The sequence below is a fragment of the Eschscholzia californica genome, unplaced genomic scaffold (genome assembly GCF_041429995.1).
Source record: "Eschscholzia californica isolate CP2 unplaced genomic scaffold, dmEscCali1.0.p SCAF_1, whole genome shotgun sequence".
In the NCBI taxonomy this organism is placed as follows: domain Eukaryota; kingdom Viridiplantae; phylum Streptophyta; class Magnoliopsida; order Ranunculales; family Papaveraceae; genus Eschscholzia; species Eschscholzia californica.
In genome coordinates, this window is record NW_028238198.1 from 55,822,809 (window position 1) to 55,843,217 (window position 20,409).

The window sequence follows — 20,409 nt, forward strand, 5'->3', positions numbered from 1 at the left end:
GCGTCCTGGACGCGTACCAGACGCGACTAACTCGCGTCCTGTCCTCTCGGACGAGGATCGCGGAAGATCCACGTCCGAGCCTTATCAAGACGCGTCAAGAGTTGAAGATATGAACGTCATACTCTCATTTAGCAAATTGGAGAGATTCCTCGAAACATGAGTATTTTGCTTATCTTATGTAAGGAATGTCGATAGACATGAAGCTGACTGGGAGTACAAGAATGCAATATGTCTTCCTAAGTAAAATTAGTATAAAGTATCTCTAGGCCACTTGAAGAGTAACAACTGGAAATGCATGGCCGCGCTCAAATGGATTAAGAGTTAATCATTTGTTTTGACAGTTTGTACTCTAGATTAAGAAAGTCTGATAAACATGACGTATCAGATGAGATATGAAAAGACATGGGAATCAAGCATTGCACATGTTCAAGTACAAGTGGGAGACTGAAGGATATATACCTTCGGTCTGAAGGAAGATGTCCTTCTAAAGGAGTGTCCTTCAACCAAGATGGCAATGCGTAAAATTTGGTAAATAAGATGACGATGACCTTATCCGAAAGATCACCTAGTCCGGTCCAATTAGGGATCGTAACACTTAGCTAGAAGCCACTTACGATCGTCGGATCACTTCGGTAATCCATGGCTAACATAAACCGAATCCTACAACGGGTTACACATAAGAGTGGTAGCTTGAACAGAGAGAATTAACTAGTGGGAATTTGCCTATAGAGGGATATGATCCAGTCTGATAGTGCTAAATAGAAAGAAAGAATCGGGATCGGAAAGGAAGCCCGGAAAGGCTTTAAGGGAAGCTTTAGGCCGGGTTGATCTAGCTGGCCATATAAAGGGAGTGGGCCAGCCAAGCCCATTAATGGGCTACTCTGGTCGGCCAAATCTAAGGAAACCCTAAATGGGTTTCTAAAAGGTTATCTTTTCTGTGGTCCAGATTAAATCCAAATTGGAATGGGGTTCCTACTTAGGGTTTCTCTATAAGGACCAGTTAGACAAACAGAAAAAATGTAAAATTTTTTCAAGAGAAAATCATCTCTTTCAGACATCTTAGAGAGAGGATTTTAGATTAAAAAAACTCCCAGTTCCTTTTAGCTAGTCAAGAAAAAGGAGTTCTTCATCTCAACCTTCAGAAAGGTCCTAACTGACTAAAGGGAGGGAGTTCAAGTCAACCTACTCGGTTTCTCAAGTAGAGGAGCTACTCTTTTGAAGCTCTTAATCTTCCGAAAAGGTTAAGGAATCTAGTTCGAAGGAAAGCGAATAAGGTATTCTTCTTTCCATGTTTAGTTCATGCCTGTGATCCTGGAAACCTAGTGTTAAACATATAGAGGCAACTTTTCAATTATTGCTCGGACTTGAAAGGCTTCATTTGTCACCAATGATTCAGTCGTTAGTTCTTGAAGAATCATCTGAAATTCTAGGACTTTGGCTATGACTGGTTTAGAGTCAACCATTTTAAAGTCCAGAAACCTTCTAACGATAAATTTCTTCACTCCTGCATTTGGTTTTATAGTTATTGTGTAGTGTGATCCATAATTCTTTTCCACTATCAATAACACAATGCACATTATAAAGCCCATTATCCAACGAATTCAGAATGTAACTCTTACATAAAAAATGACTATGTTTCCAAGCCTCTACGACCGAAGTATGTTGGATATCTCCATCTTCGCGAAGGACCGATTGGTCTTCAGTCAGATATTTTGCTAACCCTAGAGTGGTCTAATAAAACATCATTTTCTGTGCCCATCTCTTAAAATCGATCCCCTTAAACTTCTCTAGTTTTTCGACATAGGCATGACGAACACTTTTCATTGTGGCTTCACCAGTTGTTGCCATTTCTCTAACATGGAAAACTAGTTCAGTATACCGAAGAAAAGTCAATTGTCTTAAGATTGTTATTTTCGATGTACCGATTCAACAAGTTGACTTAGCGAGTCTATAATTGGATCACTGGTGAAACTTGTTACTAAGGAAGAGACTAAGGAAAAAATAGAGATGGAGAAAGCCTAAGGAAGAGAAAAACTCAATATATTTCGTATTTCCAACGATAATGTCTGTTATCCAGAACAAATCATTCGTAGTTGAATCTCACTATCGATATAAGATCGGAAAAAGGAATTGTATTTCTTCTGTGTTTTCAAATTTATTACTTTAAAATCAACACACTTCTGATTTGAAAATTAGAATGTCTTTGATTAAGAAATCAGATAGACTAAAAAGAAAAAGAAAAATCGGAGTTTAAGAAGAAGAATATTTTTTAATTGAGGCGAGGTGTTCCTCTTTCTTGAAGACAATTGACGCCCTATATAGTGCCACACAGTTACCGGCGTTTGTCTCCTAGGATACCACGATTAACGTTTCGATTCAATGGTACTTCGAATCAGAAAGCAGTCCAACTTGAAAATATAGTAACCTCTGACTTGATGCAAATAGACCAATACGTAGCTGTCGTGTGGCAGGTAAGGGATGATACAGAGCATCGCAGAGCATCAAAAGAATAATGCAAACCACATTAGGATCACAGATCACGAGGAATGGGAGCGTCAGCCGTTAGATCGAGCCATGCGCTTAAGGAAGTATGGTTGTATCTTGCACTCGGATGTACAGTATGAGAGTTAGGATTCATCCTGAGTACCACCCGCGCTTGCCTACTAGTGTACTGAAATTTTTACCCTCGCCGTCAGATTGCATGCCACGTGTCATCTAGCTGATTTGGTCATCTGTCTTTGACTTGGATCTTTGACTTTGTTAACTTTCTCATTCGGACTTCATTCGACTTCCGTTTTTACCATTGGGTTCGTCTTGGACTCTACTTCTCATACATGCATCAACATTGGAAAACATTACTATACTACCCTCATCTACATATAACCAAAGTACCCCTCGAGTGTGTCTTTCTACGGTTTTTATCTATTTTTCGTGCCAAATGTTGTAGAAGATACCCGGGTAAGAGAGACAATCAATTTATTTCGAAATAGACTAATAAAGTTAAAAGATTTGGATGGGAGATTTTCATGTCTTATCAAACATCCCCAAACTTAGATTTTGTTAGTCCTCGAGCAAAACATAAAAATGAGACTATACCTAACTCACCACTTTCGTAGGGATTAAGATTGCACTTAGCATGTGCAACAAGCCGTTAAACCTCTAGGTTGGGGTACAGGATGAGTTGTGTCTCGTGAGGGTTTGCAGTGAATATACCCACAAAATTCAATATTTCAAAAATTCAGAAAGGTCCAAATGTAACATTGACTGAAAAGTGTTTATCCGAGAGATTTATGAAAGCTAATAGAAATGAAATCCAAGTCAAACAGACCATACAAATGTTAAAAACCTCTTCACTAGTAATCTAGACTCGAAGTGCACGTGACCAGCCAATATGAGCATCATTTCGATTCTGAAAAGACAAGACCTTGATTACCATCTTAATAGATTTCGCCTCAACTGTTGACTCACGGTCGTACACAAAAAAAATGCAAGTCACACAAAAATCGTTCACTCAATGAGCGAGTACGAGTATGAAGGAAAACTCAACATATTACAAAAGACGGACTAAAATTTTCGTTGAACGACTGATCTCATAGAAAATGAACAACCACTACTACGGAATGGGGAACCTTACCAACTTTTCTTACTTGTTATACTATCTAATAGTGTTTCCTCGAGGTCAATAGGCTCTAATGAGGAGGTGAACTAGAAATCCTAGGAACTCGACGTCTACAAATCTTCAAGAACTATTTCAAGGGATAAACACTTAAACAAACATTTTCTTTTCTTTTCTTTTTCTTTTTCTTTCTTTCTTTCTTTTTTTTTTTCGAAATACATCTCTGGTATTCCAAATTCACAAAGTACTACTCCTTCCCCGGGTAAAATTCTCTTCATTTTGCTTCATGCCTTATTCTCAAGGTTCTAAATGATGGATGGGTTCATATGTTCCTCTAATTGACACTTTTTTCAAGTTTCTTAGACTACAAAAGAAAAGTTTGCATTCATGAGGGCATCCCTAGTGGTTGTAAAATTTGAACTCAAAAGATCAAATGAGCTCTTTTTAGTATTGCGAGTTTGAGTACCTCTTCATTCTACTTGGAATTAGCGTAAAAGAGATCAATCAAACAAAAAGAAAGGCTCAGAATCATACATAGGTTAAGTCTCCACTAATGATCAGTTAACTTCTCTCAGAAAAGTCTACTCTTGGCTTATCTAAACTCACATGGCTAGTGCAGAAACGACGTCAAAACTCGAAATTCATAGAAAAACCTTTAGCAAAAGGATAGTACGATCAACTAGACTCTATAACTATGAACAAGCAAAAACAATTAGACTCGTCTTTTCAATTCGAAAAAATTTCAAATTTTAAACCCTTTTGAATTTTTGAAATAAGTCTTTAGCAAAAAATTCAATCCCCTATCCCCAAACTTAAATCGAACAATGTCCTCAATGTTCGGAATACTATACAAAAATAAGAAGGTCAAGGGAAAGATATTACCATATGTCAACAACTTAAGCATGGGTTGCCTCCCAGAAAGCGCTAAGTGTAACATCTTCAGCCAGACAATGATACATAAAATGGTCCACTGTTGACTGACGTCAAGAAGTCAAGAATAGACCAGAAGCCTAATGTGTCAATCCGCCCCAAGGTAACAGGATTGCTAGGCCCAAAAAGATCCGCCACCTAAGCCCAGAACTGGGAGGTTGGCCAAATTATCTAAGGAACTCCAGCACTGTTCCGCCTAAAATACAACTAGGTCTGCCCTAGGGTTCGCAAGAAGTATACGGCGGTCCACGTAAGTAAGGTCGACGCCATACGCCCTAAACATGAGAAGGCAGAAATGCGCCGCACAGTTATCGACTTAATCCCGAATCATCTTAAAGATCTCAGTCGGCTACGACACTAAACGTTTAATTAACTTAGGCTTCAAGAGTCTCAAAGGAGGAAACATCTCCTAGAAGATCTATCAACTCGGCAGGATATTTGCGAAGTATCCTTGAACAGAGGAACTTCTAATTATCCTAGATACGAGATAAGCTAAAAAGGAAATCCTAACTCCGAACGGTAGTCTTAATCCCGAACAATGGATAAACCGCTTCATCTACACCGTCCATCATAGTCAGTCCTAAGTAGCCTATAAAAGGCACCTCATCACCTTCACCAAGTAAGCTCAATACATTCCACAAGGATCACTCAATACTCAATCTTTTAACTGGAAAGGGCAATCTGACTATCTTGAGCGTTAGAGAGGTTTCTGAACACTTTGCAAGTTTTCCCCCGAGGTTTTAAGGAGCAAAGAGCGGGAATCAAAAGAGGCAGTATCTTTCATCGAGACGGAGTATCAATCAATCGTACGATCCAACATCAAGGTCTCAATTTCCTGACTGATAAACGAAGATAACCATTTTTCGACATCAACAATACAGATCACTCAAAAATAGAAAGAATTATATCTACTAGATTACGAATGTGTAACTATCCATAAACAAATAAGAAAAACATCTATGGGTCAACCCAAAACACAAAGTATGTAGTGAACGATAGTCTCACGTTTGTGTAGATTAATGATAGTGCAAGTGAGACTATCAAGGAAAAAGGGCAACCCCCAAACCTAGACGACAATAAAGCGCTAAGTTTTACGTCTTCAGCCAGACTATACAGATAACTCATAAATAGAAAAAAGTATACCTATTAGATTACGAATGGGTAACTATTCATAAGCTAATAAGCAAAACATTTTTTTGTCCACCGAAAACACAAAGTTTTAGTGAAGGATAGTCTCACATTTGTGTAGATTAGTGATAGTGCATGTGAGACTATCAAAGAAGAAGGGCAATCCCCAAACTTAGACGACAATAAGGTCGTTAAGTTTGGCACTGCACAAGAGAGAGAACGAATCTGATAGAAGGGGTCTTTATATTGATTGTAGACTGGAGTGAGACTTTTTCAAAATCCACACATGGTTTTGAGGGACAAAATGCAAAGTAATCTAGAGGACAACTAACGACACCCGGAACTAAACTAGATGTCTCTAAAATAGGTACTTTGGGTTCTTCCAAGGGAAATAGTTGTTTAGGTAAACCTTCTACACTTTCTTGTGTCGCTATATAATCAGGCTCCTTGAAGAATTCTAGATCTTCACCAAAGTCAAGCGAATCAATGGTCTCATTTAACAAATTGATCAACCATGATTCATCATCCTGAAGAGAGTCTAACGAATTCAAATCATCTTCAACTCTAGCAACCTCTTTATTTTGGTTTGAAGGGATTTCAACTTTGGTACTACGAGAGAATATTGCAATGTTTCTGAGATTTTAGGCTAAATAACGATGTTTTTCGGAGAATTATATTCCTCTAAAATCATATCCACATGATATTGTGTACCGTACTCTACATTGTCATGGTAATCCTCTTCCGTAACACTAGTTCTCCTACTGAGTATTTCTTTTAGAGTTGTGTTAATTTCTTCAATATTTTTGCTAAAGTACTCTTTTGAAGATGGCCCACAATGTTGACTATTGAAGGTGATGCTAAAGATGTAGGGTCAATAGTTTCAACGTTTTCCCATTAAGGTTGAGACACGTTTGAAGCATAAAACCCTTCATTATAATGCATGTAAGAGTCATTAATTTCAACGTTACCTCATTGAGGTTGAGATACGTTTTGAGCGTAAGACTCTACATTGTAATGCATGTTAGATGATCTATCAGGATATCTATAATGGGACTGATAACCTTCTTGATATTGACGATCTCAACGATCATCATTATGCAAACTGTAGCTAGGTTGGTTAACACGATTTTGACTATTTGCTAAGTACCACCATCGTAGATTTAAAGAATTTTTTGCCCTTTTGTCACTATGTTTGGACCACAATCTATCCATCTCTTTTTCAATTTCTTTTCTCTTCATATATATCGAAAACCGAGGAAGCACTACGAAGATCCTAAATGAAAGGAACACAACCACAATCAATCTGACTTAACCAAGCAACCTAAACAAAATCTGGACGACAGAAAAGTTGGTCAGTTTCACTTAAAATTCTAGACAACTCTTACTCTGTACCAAAACTTGACCTATGATTCTTGTGAGGGTTACCCCGTCAAAGTACAACGGATAAGCGATTCTCCAGGAGACGGTCAACTATGAAATCTGTGACAACTGTCCTACCTTTGGCAACATTTTCTCTTCTCGAGGCGGCCTTTGAAAAGAGTTGTGCGCTCGACTCATTCCCTCTACGTGGGAATGCCCAAATAATAATTGAGTTCTAGAGTTGTTGCGAAGATCCTATAAGCTCAATATCTAAACCAGATTTTAATTTAAGTGAGGTTCGGGATTGCAACCTTGTTTCCAAGATGGGTAAGAGACCGGTGACGAAATCCGACTCTTATCTTGTCACAGTGTTAGTGCCTTACTAAAGACGATTAACTAAACAGTTCGTAAAATAAATCAGACACACAAATCACACACAAGTACCCACTTACAGGAGATTCGTGGGTGATAAAGAAAAGTTACCTCCCGTTCATGACAGGCGACGACCTTTGCAGACGACCCGGGCAACTCTTCCCTCAAGTGTTTGAACCCGAGGCTTCTTTGGGTTCGATTACAAATAAGCACTTTAAGTTTATGGTGAAAAATTAATACTAGAAAGTCTAAGTCTCTCTCTCACAAAAATAAATACAAAAAACTAAAAATTGTAAATTTCTTGTTTTCGACCTCCCCCTCGTTGTTGCGCCTTCTCCTTCGCTCCTTAGAGTTATGTTTGATCTCCTATCTCTCTATATATAACTATGTTTCTCTCTTTCTCTATAAGAATCATTTCTTTAAAATTCTTTTTCTCTCACTCTACAAATCCAAGCACTATTTACCTCTCTCTCTCTGTCCTCATTCTCTTTCTTTCTGTAATTTCATTGAAGCTTAGGAAAGAAGAAGAAGAACAGAGATGAAAAAAATCAAACGAACTCAGTTACTCCTTGTGGAGATGATCAGATAAGATCCTGTCCGTTCTCTTTTATAAGAAATGAAAATCCAGAATCCCCCTTTTATTTTTATAAGAATTTCTATAGAGAGAAAAGCAATCAGGCAGAGAAATATACAATCTATCAATTATCCTTTCTTTCAATGGAATTTTCATTTCTCTTTCTTTTGATTATTTCTAAAAATCCTTCAATCACATAAAATCCCTAGCTCTAATCTAATCTTCTCTGTTTCAAATCTCTTTCTCTCTCTACTAGCTAATTTGGTCATCTATATTTGACTCGGATATTTGACTTGGACTAACTTTCTCATTCGGACTCTGATTTGACTTCTGTTTTCTCCATTGGGTTTGTCTTGGACTCTACTTCTCATCCGAGCATCAACCTCCGAAAAATAACCATACTACCTTCATCTCCAAATGATCAAAGTGTCCCTCGAGTGTGTCTTTTTTCGATTTTTATCTATTTTTCGTGCCAAATTTTGTAGAAGACACCTGGGTAAAGGAGACTATCAATTTATTATAATAATGCAGTGAACTAATTTCTTTTTCTCAAGGTAGATAATAGATCAGAGGGTAAAGATGCCAGAAAAAAATGGAACAAAAGGTTTAAATTTGTACTAGGTTTATCCCTGTTAGCACAAAACATTACGTTTTGTGTAATGAACTAGGTATAACATGTGTCTCCGAGATGGGATGTTAAATTGAGCGGTTTATGTGTTCATTAGAAGTATTAGTTATATTCTTAGTTACATAATAATAAAGGGGGGAAAATTTGTTATTAAAAGTTATTACCAAAAGATGATAAAAGTCAAGTAAATAATCATCCTGATATTAAAGATTTTTATTAAAAATAACTACCATAAAACTTCATCATAAACAATAGTAGTTCTACTAAAGAAATCAGATTGTTCAGACAATAATATATGCACCCTCTGGCTGTTAGTACACATGGATAGATCTACATATAATTGTCGTGACTGAATACTGGAAACCGCAGATCTAGTTCCACATGTGTGACTGACTATCCTTAACACTTGTTTATTGTCATTGCATACGCTAATCGAGGAGGATACTAATGCCTTTTCAATTGAATTTTCAACTCAGAAGAGCTTGGTGTTAGAGAGATTCTAGGAATAAATACCATTTTACCACCTTTATCTCCAGTTAGGATTTTTGCTTCAAGAACTTGCCTTGCGCAGTTGACAATCATCAGTCTAGTCCTATTACATGGTCCATCTTTAGGGGAAAGGTTCCTTAAAAACATAATAGGACAACCAATTTTATCTACAACTTGAATGATGGTAATCTAGATTGATTAAGCGAGTTGAGAAACTCGTTTAGGTAACGAGCATTTAAAGAGTAATCATTTTCTTCTATTTCAGCCTTCAGCAGCCATGTAAGTGATCTTGGAGTTATGCTTAAAGATGATATATTTATGGTTGCTACATCTTTATTCCGTGCAGACCAAATGGTTTATTGTGTAAGATAATCAGTTGTAAGACTTTAAATCATATTTAACTCTGGATTAGTTTCATTCATAAGTTATACCAGAGTACGACATCTATTTAGGTAAGAAGGTAAGTGCAAATTTTTGAGTCATTTGTCCCTACCTACAGAAAAAAGTGTAATATCTATTACATAAAATATCACTTGCATCTAAACATGTGTAAATGTATAAAAGAAATGTCAAAAGATAAACTATCAAAATCAATTAAAGAACATACTCGTTGAAAGAAAGTCCGAATAATGTGATTGTCAGCTTCATCCAATTGGAGACACACGTTCTGTGATAGAGTCACCACGTTAATGTTGATTCAAAGAAATGGTCTCCTAAATGAGGCTCTTAATATTTGCTCTCGGACTCCCTTTTGTATAACAATAAGAATTTGACGGAAGTCACCACCAAGAACAACAGTAAATCAACAAAAAGGCTTATTGTTATCATAAATGTCTTGAAGTGAACGATCAACAACCTCGACGCAATATTTTTGTTGCATTGGAACCTCGTCCCATAGAGTCAATTTCAATGCTCAGAATAATCCGCAAATGTTGTCTGCTCACCCATGTTGCAATTAGAATCTTAATGCACATCAAGAGGAATCTGAAAGTTGAATGAGTTGTTATCCCTCCTACTAATAGCAATGAGGCAATATCAGATGAAGCAACAACATAAATATATCGTCATTCTTCTGACACGTTGCTGCAATTGTATTAAGAAACAACAATAATCCTTTAGTGTTACTTTCAGAATGAATAATGGACACAAAAGCGTGTCTTTGTGCACTGTGGAAAAGGGCAACTTTTACCGTTAATTTTGTTTCCGTGATTGATGCTTCTTGTTGGCATGTATTCCTAGATAAATTGATTGTCTAAAATTTGATCCGACTATTGATGCGATTGAGGCATAGATCGTATTAAAGGGTTTACCCTACTCTAAGAGGATTTCATTTAGTCTGAAATCTCGTATCTGAGAGTTGGTTGGTTCGGTAATACCGTGTGTGGTACGAAGTTGATGTGTGAGTTCATCACAAATATGTAGGGTGAATCTATCCTATAAAATAGATAGATTTAGTGAACTACATTCTAACAAAATGATTTCATTTAGGAGGTGTAACCTATCAACTTCTTTTAAACATAATACTCATTCACCAACATCTTCTAAAAGTCCACAGGCACCACATGCAGATTTGAATGTGTCATACAACATCTCATTCACAGTACGTAATGATTCAAATGACACTGGATCTTTCACAATGATTAACAATAAGCGTCAATATAATATTTCCCATTCTCTAGGATTAACAAAATACATATTTCCCATTACAAATTTTTTTTCGTTTCACCCACAATTTAGATTGTTTGTCCCACACATAGTGTTGTAGAAATTGTTGATGAGTGTAATTTATTGAGGTTCGGTCCATGCCACAACGGTAGAAAAAAACCATTAAAGTAGAAATTTCGTTAGCAGCTTTATATTAAACGATATTTGGATGCTCTAAAGGTTGGAAAATGACATCATGCGTAGCAGGTAAATGCACATCCAACCTAACAACAAATGTATATTCTTCATGCAGTAAATGACCGAATAAATTTTGTGCCGCCTCCGGTGGTGCAATAGATGGAGAGTCAAGATATTGTTGAATCTCATCTGTTACGCCCACAACCATTGTAGTGCGATCATGTCCTTTATAGATACATTTGTTTATATATTTAACACAGCGCACGTATAGCCTATATAAAGTAAAAAAGAGAATTGTAGGGTTAGCGCATACGCTTTCTTGGTGGGAGACGTGGAGCACTAAAGTCGCCGGAAACAAACCGTACCTGGCTGGATCGGGCTCGGACATAGCATTCGACTCCCCACCTTCTCATCTATCTATGTTTGCCGTGTGCACGGATGGCGAAACGACGGACTTCCCCTCTCTCTCCATTGAAAGGTAAGGGCCACTCCCTATCTCCTGCCTCTGCCGCTACTGATTCGAATCCCGGCATCGACTTCTCTATTTTCCCGCTCTCCCACCTACGGGAGGCACATAGTAATCCGCCTCTTTCACAAACTTTCACATTAATGTGTAATCAAATAATTTGGAGAGGTGGGGATTATAAGGAACAACATCCCTATTATCACCTAAATTACCACGGACGATGAAAGTACAACCATCATTACGACAATGATGTACTGGTATCCATCTTTCCTTATAGTTGTTTTATCCACATAATTTACGGGGTAACTTTTTGAGCATTTTCAGCTTATCATGCATGGTGACGTAGGACCGTCCTAGACCACATGGACCGTGTATCTTATAATTTTTAACTGTCTCAAAAAGTAGGGGATCAGTATCTTGATCTGAAAATTCTACACACATGAATTTATCAACCTGGGCAGGTGTGTAAATTTTATGTTTTAGTTGAAGGGAAATAAGAGCATGCATATGGGGCAATCCACGTTTCTAAAACTCTATTGTGAAAACATGAGTTACAGATTTTCTGAATATATCATTAATTTTATGCGCTTAAGCTCAAAGAGATGCGCAACTAAATCAGGTCGATCAATATCGGTTTGATTTGTTAATAGTGGTTGTTATCTTTGGTCATTTGGATTTGCAGCCATTGTTAAGAAAATATCTGGATGATGGTGATAAGGTGTGATTGTCATGGAATCTGGATATATTTCAAATAAATGTCTACTACTACCTGTGAAGGAGGATGGCAAGATAAATTGACGACCTACTTGATCAAGACGTAATCCATCACTTGCAATATTTGTGAGACCATTATATAATTGGAACGTAACTAGCTCTGATTAAGTCTAATGTAATTTAAGCGGTTCTGCTCGATTGAGGCCTATGAATCCACCAAAAACTCTTGGAACAAATTACAATCCCTTAATATAGTTGAATACTCATCAAGACACTGGAATAGACGATGGTGGTAGAACTGCATCTAAGTTAGGCCTTTCCTACTTATCCGGTTCAATTTTGTATCCCACTGCTTTAGTTTGGGCTCCCATCCTGACCCCCCCCCCCCCCATATGAAAAGAGCGAAACATAATGTAAGGGCAAATAACTAAGGTGACAGTTTGATAGTCTCACAAATTCATTATCCCATTCAATTGCAAGATTATATGGGTTGAAGTTTCTGCTGCCATCTTTAGAGAGTATTACAGTAATTTCTTCAGTTGTAGGTAGATTATATTGTCTTATGTCAGTTGACGCACTATAGCGTAAACTAATAGGTATATCTTTGTCTGGCGAATTTAACTGCATTAAAATTGCGCGAGTCGATAGATAAATTGGGAAAAATACATTATGATTTACGAACGTGTCCTGGATAATTTAGAGGATTTAAACATCAAAGTCGTCGTTTATATGGTTACGGATATTTACAGCAAATGAGGTATAATAAATATAAAGTTGCATGTATCAGTGAGTTGTTTCTGGTACGAGTGATCCGATCTTGTGACGTAATTCTCCCTGTATAGCTAATGAGATAGGACTTTTCCTTTGAAATTTATGCCCTCTAAGTTGCATCCAAGACTTGTGAAAGCATTTGATGGGTTGTAGCATTGAATATTGCATCAAAATGGTTTAGATTGATCTTGAGTACCATCTACTTTTGACGACAAAGGGGGTTCACACAGTTGTGGTAGTCGTATTTTCCCTTGCAAAAATGTCTCAAATAATGGTGGAGTATTTGTACGAGAGTCGACTAACTTTTCATCAAGCCAATGCAGTGCTTTGAAATAGGGGCATTCACCTTCCATTAATCCCAGGTAGTGACGGACTAAAGTCTTAGTGGGTATGCTTTCCAGGAATGGATTCACTGACCGTATTAATAAATGTATTTCGAGAGCGGCTGGATGATCCATCTTCTTCATAAATGCTAGAATTAAACCTTTCACGCTTAGCCAAATGTGTTTGCTCATTTGTCGTGATGATTTCCTATTCAAATGAATATATATGATGACATGAGTTTTGAGAGAGACTTAAAACGTTTATTATAGATATTTTAACACAACTAAAAGTATAACGATATATTGGTCATGGTGGTGTGGCTTTTATATCGACAATATGTAATTGTTATCGACACAAAATATAAGTAAACTAAATTAAATGCACTATGCAGCAAGATTAAGTTTAGTTATATTTATTATAGTTGTAGATGAATTTAAAATTAAGAGGTTAAAAATGAAGAGCTGAAAAGGAAGATAATTTGTTGACATACATCGGCCTGATTTGCTACTACTTTTTCCATTTGTTGACTTGTTATCATTTCATTCTAACGACGTATGCGTTGAGCTATATGTCGATTCTAGATTGATATTTAATAGATTAGTTGGAACCTATAACATAATTATTTGTTTCAAAATCTTACATCCGTACAGGGAAATAAAGATGCGTTAGTTACTTCTAGCGTCTCTGACAACGAATGCGATGCAAGTTCTCTTTCACGTCTACGACGTTGAGTTAATGTTTGTCCTATTAAATAACAAATGTAAAAGCCCGTCACAGAGTCACTGTGTCACTGTTCTCCAACTTATGGCACTCCCATACAGAGTGAACGTATAGCCCGTCAACGATCGTTTCCTATCAAGGCCCCCTCGAATCCACATATCAAACTTCTGATCCAGAAGCGTCAGCCCCTCTATTGTGAACTAGACCAACATCCGCAATACCTCCCAGATACCGCATTATGCATTTCACAGCCTGTCAATGACCCCTTCTTTTAGGCTTGCCCAGGTACTCTGTCTCCTCATTAGTTGTCAGCTATGATTCAGCTGAGAGCTTCAAATGTGTTGCGAATGTACCCGTTGAGGAGGGGTTACGATATTTGTATTTATGGTGACAGCTCCATACGTTACTGCATTTAAGACACATCTCACCGCTAGGTGACAGTCAACTCAAGATATTATAAAATGACTAAGAAAAGCATGATACAGATCATCGAGTATACGCCTGACATAACCGTATAATCGGTTATGTATCTGATTATCAATAAAAACAATCCACCATTTTTTTCTCATACAATCTTGCTCTCTCTCATCCAAGTACCGATCCCGCAGCTAGGTTCACAAAGAGTACATGACTTACCTTGAGGAATCGAACATTAACCTTCTCTCTCTTGACAACTATTCTATCAAGGAGGTCGCCTACTTATCTCTCATAAGGAAAAGGCTGCCTACTTTATCTCTCCAACGAGGTTGCCTACCTTATCTCCCTAGAAGACTGCCTACCAGAGAACGACAGTCAGACTCCTTCTTCATCACCCACGTGATTTCCTTATACAAGGTACAAGGTCGACCGCTCATAAAGGCAGAAATCCCACTTTAGTTACGGTACATATCTTGAAAGAGACAAACTTCACAAGGGCCGGCTTACTAAATGACAAACTCATAAGCTGTCATGTTCTCCCCCAAGCAAGTCAGTCTAACCCGTAGGGATCGAGCTCCGGCTACTCTATAAGTCGCGGCATACTCTGACGATGCCCTAGACTGTAACATTCTAGGGATATCATTCACGTGTTTATTAATTTTAGTGCAAGTTTACTGACTTGACCTTCAGAGTCCCTTTGGCCGGCACCATCCCATTGTCCCCAAAGATGTTACGTTCATGTGTGTTTCATTTTTTGTCACAGGTTAAGCCCAGAGACGTCGTTGGTGCCCATAAAAATATTAACGAGTGAAGTTTTGACTTTTGGTCCACGTCCCGGTCCTGCTGACTTCTTGACCCACGATTTCAACTCCTCACACTTAGTTTATCTAATTATATTAGGATTTCTCTTTGGGATTTTCCTGTATATTAGATATTTGGAAGTTGCCTTGTTGAAGGACACTGGATAGTTTATTTCGCGTTTGTAGATCCTATCTGAGAGGTTTTCCCCCTTGTGGGACTTGCTGATGTCATAATTTATAAATCTTGTATCATTCAAAACAATGAAGACTTGATGTTGGATCATGCCTTGATGATTGATTCTTATCCGTTGATTCCTTCCACGATTAATCATGTTTTCGCTCTAGCTCCTCGAAACCTTGGGGAAAACCTGCAAGGATCTCGGAAACCTCTCTAATGCTCAAGACAGTCAGAATCCCTAGCAGTTAAAACATTAAGGTAGTCAAAACCTACGGGAAACCTGCAAAAAGCTCGAAAACCTCTTCGAGATTATTTGATGCTCTTTTATAGGCTGACTTAGACCGACTGTTAATCGACGGTAATGATGAGGCGGTTGAGACCCACTGGTGTTGTATTGGAACTACTATTTTGCAGTTAAGAGATGTAGGATTTCCCTTTAGAGTTATCACATATTTTGATATTTAGGAGATCCTTTGTTTTAGGATTCTCGATAGATATCTTTCCAAGTTGATAGATCCTCTAGGAGATGTTTCCTCCTTTAAGAGTCTTGAAACCCAAGTTAGGCAAATACTTAAGATCCTCGCAGACTGAGATCTTTGATTAGATTCGAGACTAAGTCAGTAAGCGTTTGGCACGCTTCTTCCTCCCAATATTTCGGGCTTAAGGTATCGTCTTTGCTTACGTGGACGTAAGTTGACCCACGGGCTTTTGGTTTATTCTTGGCTCATTGACCTCAGTCAATTAATGACCACTTTTTATATCATAAAGACTCTTCAAACCCGAGTTTGATAAATACTTAAGATCCTCACTAACCGAGATCTTTGATAGGATTTCGAGATTAAATTGGTAAAGCATCAAACACGCCTTTACCCTCATGTTTTAGGAGAGATATATTGGCCCCACTTACACAGACCTCCATAGTCTTCTCGTAAATCCCTAGGCAGACTTAGTTATATAGATTTTCTTGAACATGAATAAAGGATTTGGTGGTTGTCTTTAATTGTTGTTTAAAATATCTTGATGATCCCTCTTTGTTTATCTATGTGAAGCCCTTTCATTAAATTACTTCATTAATTCCTTTAGCCATAGCGTATGTTAGATCCGGCTTCTCAACTGTCTGACCCTATAAATTCTGTCAGAATAGAGCGATTAACCTTCATCTTTCTTTATGGCTTGTTTAAGGGTTCGTGGAACTCTTCCTGAGGGTAACGTTGGAGTAGCCTTTTACATAACTCTTGAGGGTCCTGATTTCTTTGTTTGGCATCTCTGTGTAGAGGTCGGGGAAAAACATTTTGCTACTGTTCTTCGTCTTGGCGACCTAACTGATTTCAGAATCCTGAAGATGCTTCTTTCCGCTGATCCCTTCTGTCTATTGGTTCACTCCGACTCTCGACCTGTGATTTTTGACACAATGGTGTTCCTTGTTCGTCGACGAGGAGGTGGCCGACTTCTGGCCATTGTTGCCCGTGCCTCTATGAGTCTGATCGACCCTCCGGTTGATCTTCCTTCTACCTCTCCATCTTCTTCTTCTTATCTGGATATGTAAAACCTTAAGATCACTGCTATTTGGTGGTGTAGGTTATAAATAAGGTGGGTCGACAAAATAATAAAAATTCACTATGAGATATGTTATTGAGGCGTAGCGCTATAATTTTATTACTTTACTTCGATGCAAGTGATATGCATAGCAGTTAGGAAAACAACACTACAGTGATTGTCAAATCACAACAATCAAAGCGAATATGGTGTTATTCTAGCAGTGTCAACCTAGGATTTGTGTTCGTTCAAAGAGTTATATGAAAAGGATAATTTGTTTTGGAAAGGTAGTAATAATGTCTCTAACATATTTATATACTCATTATTTATAGTGGTCATGATGAGAAAGATAATTAACCATACCTCAAGCTTGAAGTGTTTCTTAGTTATTTGGTTGGATGTTGTAAAAGGTAGCTCTCAACAATATCAACTTTGTTTATCCTATAGAACGCTGCAACTAAATAAAGAACATAAAGTTAGTGATTTGAACATGAGTATGTTTAATATTAAAGCAAATAAAAGAGTAGACGACACAATTTTTAGCAAGGGGAATAAAATCAACATATTATTTTAGTGTTTGTAATTTGCAAATGTAATTTTGATTTATGAGGCGGATGATCGTCAAACATCCCATAAGGTACACTTTGGAGCAAAAACAATGACACAACATCACTAGGTGATAGTATCTCAATATAAAAGTTAGTCAACGAAATAGAATAACGTTGAACAAATTACACACAATAATATTGTTAAAAAATAATATCCAAGTTAGTTGGATAAAAAGAAACAAAATTTTCAACAAACAACCTCCTTTTATCTAAACAAAACAAACACAAAAAATTATTGCTTTCATTATTGATGAGAGTAGGTAAAGACTACAAAATGAAAGGCAAAGTGCGAGTTTGATAAAAATGCCATACTTAATCTGAAGATGAAAGTGGCTCAGAAAAGTAAGTTAGTTTATAAGTCTTCACATTGTGACTTATCATTGTGTACTTCCATTGGCATTTCTTGCAACATATCACCATGTACGTCATACTCACCTCCTTGAAGCTTTAGATATCATGACATGGTGTATGACATTTTGAGAAAGATGGCCAAAGAAAGTAGTCATAAGTTAGCGGGGACGTTGTGGTGGAGGCTTCACAAATGGTGGACATGAAAGGCAGTTCATTGACGATGAAAATGAAGATGAAAATGTAGGGGATGTTGTCCTATTAACGGATGGTGTTGTTGGCACATTAATGATGGTGATGAGGAAACCGATGACATAGTCGGGGATGACTGACTAATAGATGGTAAAGACATGTGTCGGGCTTCAAATTTATCTGTTTTCGTCTTTCTATGGGGCCCATTGCTTTTTTTGTGACAAAGGGTAAATTGTTTGAAGCAATACCTATACACGGAAGATAAAGAGGGTTTGTAAGAAAAAATAAGGTCAATTTTTTAAAAACAAGGAGCAAAAAACAATACTAAGGCCTACAGTGCTATTGTCTGGAAATTAGATTGTTAAGTCATATAATCTAAAAAACAATAAAACATTTACTAAACGACGAAAATGAATAATTCGCTGATTGTAGTTGAAATGAAAGAGCTACAAGTCCGAGGGTTAAAAGAGTCATGTTTTACTGTAAGATTTTAGAATCACTAAATCCAAAGTTGATTGGATTATTAATATCTTATTGGTAGAGTCCAAACTAAAGATGACATAAATCTTTTTTTTTTTTTTTTTTTTTTGTTGAGGAGAAAGCTACAAAACGCAAGAACTACACAAATGAGGACTGTAAGGCGACAGGAAGATCTGATCGAGCAAGCCAAGTCCAGTTTCCTCCATGCAGGCGACTCCATTTAGCCAACTGATCCGCTCTAGTGTTACCTTCTCTATTGATGTGGGAGTAAATAATTCTGATGAAGTTTCCTTCCAGTTGGCGGATTCGGTCGAAGAGCTTGAATGTTTGCCACCCAATATCTGCCTGTTTACCATTGAGCATTTGAACAATATTACTATTATCACTTTCTATATGGAGGTACGCTATGTTCTTTGTAGCCGACCATTGAAGCGCTTTGACGATTGCCCAACCTTCACATTCTTCTGCGTTTTGTCTTCTGAAGTTACATGCCGTCGCCGCTATGAAAGATGCTTGATCATCAAACACTACGTTACTAATTCCCGCAAATTCATTGCCCTCCACGAATGAGGCATCGACATTAATCTTGATGAAAGGCGCTGTCGGTGGGGACCAGAGGGAGTTCCTCTCCTGAGGGGAAGTAATTACCGAATCCTTAAGTAGAGTTGGAGTGCTTTTAATCTGTTCAATAATCATCATAGGTGAAATCTTAGTTGACGAAAAGCATTTATCACACCGCGCTTTCCATATCTGCCAGAGAATATTAGCAAAAAGACCGCTGATCTGCTCATCAAGAACTTTCCAAGAAGTAATCCAATCAACCAGATTAGTAATATTGCCAGAGATAATATTAAAGTGAAACCAAACCACGGAAGCTAAATCACAATGTAAAAGAACATGAGTAGTCGTTTCAGTTTCTCGACAGAAAGTACATTCGAAGTTATGATCAGTAAATCGACCAATAATACTACGCACAGGTAAACTGTTGGTGCAACATTTCCACAGGAATAGTTTGATTTTTGGTTGGACCGGTAGATACCAAATGAAATGCCAATCTTTAATATTATACTCATTATATTTCGTACGTAAATAATAGTACATGGATTTGATTGTGAATTTACCCGATTTGGTTAGGGACCATTGAGCCGTGTCATCCATGTGTTCCTGCAGATTGATGCTCAAAATGGAATTAGATATATCTCTGTTAAAACACTGCGTAATCATATTCGTATTCCACTGGTTATTAATAATAAGTTGGGAGACCTTAGTGAGGTTGCTATTATTGGTATTATCTATAGGCGGCGGGTGGTTGGGAATCCAGTAATCCGATCAAATATTAATGTTAGTTCCTTTATTGATATCCCAGAAGGTTAAATTGGTAACGTTATCCACCTGCTTGGATATGGATTTCCAGAACCACGAGTGATGGTTCTTGGCACGAATTGGTTTATGATCACTGTTTAAATACTTCGCTCTGAGAATCCTGGCCCAAGGAGAACCAGTATCTTTGAGAAGTCGCCACAATAACTTACTCAAAAAGGCCTGGTTATCCAGAGCTGATAACCGGAAGCCGAGACCTCCCAATTTCTTAGGAAGACAAATAGCGGACCAGTTAATGGTATGAATCGTTTTGGATTTTCCCCACCAGAAAGTTCGTTGAAGAACTTCAATGCGACTGCTTATGCCCTTGGGAATGGCAAAGCATTGCATTTGGTATCGGGGAACAGCCGCAGCTATAGTATTGATAACAATAGCGCGGCCAGCGGGAGAGAGGAGAGAGGTCTGCCATTTAGAGAGTTTAGATTGGATCTGAGTAATGAGGGAAGAAAACAACTTCCGTTTATTCGCACCAATGAAGAGGTGGGTGCCAAGGTATTTGTCAAGATTAGAAGATTGATGGACCTTGAAATCACGAAT